Source organism: Diadema antillarum, unplaced genomic scaffold (assembly GCF_040938485.1).
Source record: "Diadema antillarum isolate AM-2024a unplaced genomic scaffold, OU_Dant_1.0 seq00001119_RagTag, whole genome shotgun sequence".
NCBI lineage: Eukaryota > Metazoa > Echinodermata > Echinoidea > Diadematoida > Diadematidae > Diadema > Diadema antillarum.
In genome coordinates, this window is record NW_027271933.1 from 328,772 (window position 1) to 330,065 (window position 1,294).

The window sequence follows — 1,294 nt, forward strand, 5'->3', positions numbered from 1 at the left end:
CATGTTGCTTACGTGAACTGTGAGACTATTATCATAATCGTGTCAACCTTGCATTAACTCTGCTGAAAGCGTACTTGATCAGTTGGACCTACCCCAGACCGTATCCGGGCACTTACCCCCTGGGCAACTACCCTCCGGATAACTACCACCCGGATAATTACCCCCCCCCCCCCCCAGGTCTATTCCACCTTAGGGCAACTACCCCCCGGACAACTACCCTCCTAGGGCAATCACCCTCCAGGGCCATTACCCCCTAGGACAACTACCACCCGGTCATCTACCCTCCTAGGGCAATTACCCCCAAGGGCAATTACCCTTAGGACATCTACCCCCCGGATAACTACCCCCTGGGTAACTACCCCCTGGATGACTACCCCCCGGATAACTACCCCCCAGATAACTACCACCCGGATAACTACCCCCTGGATAACTACCCCCCGGAGAACTACCCCCTGGGTAACTACCCCCCGGATAACTACCCCCAGGATAACTACCACCCGGATAACTACCCCCCGGATAACTACCCCCCGGATAACTACCACCCAGATAACTACCACCCGGATTACTACCCCCCCCCCCCCCATAACCATACCCCGACCCCCCCCCACCCCTCCTGATACCTACCTACTGGACAACCCTCCCTCCCCGCCCCCGAAAGTTCCCACCCTTTGTAATTTTTCCAGAAGATCATAACACCATATCAGAAGATGCACCTTTCTCTTACACTGTCATCATTTACTCTTTTGGCTTGTCATTTTCTACCGTTATAACACATTAGAAGATAAACATAAGAAAAGGAGAGTTGATTTCACTGCAATTCATATTCCCTTAACATTAGCGAGGGACCCTTCGATATAAAGCCATAATTTCTGATAGGATCCGGGCACGGTTTTATGAAGTCAGTTTTGACAAGCTATCAGTTCCACGCAATTACCAATCGTTGTAGGTCGATCAAAGCAGGTCCACGGTAACAAGTCGGTAACTCGAGCTTATCTATCAAGCAGAACCCATGGTTTTATTGAAATTATTAGAGACTAACAAGATGTCATAACTGGCAACTTTTATCAAACGGTGCCCTAATTTGTCATAAGAGTAAAATTACAGCTCGTTTTACATACAAGTAGAATTGTGCTAGTTTTCAAATTAAATGTTCTCGACACTTTATTGGGAAATCCAGTTCAAATATAAGTTAGTCTGATTAGAAAGAGTAAAATATTATGAGTTTAACGGTATTTCTTTTTTTTTTTACAAAACACCCCAAGTTGTTAACGAAGTCTTTTGTCCTGCACCCTCT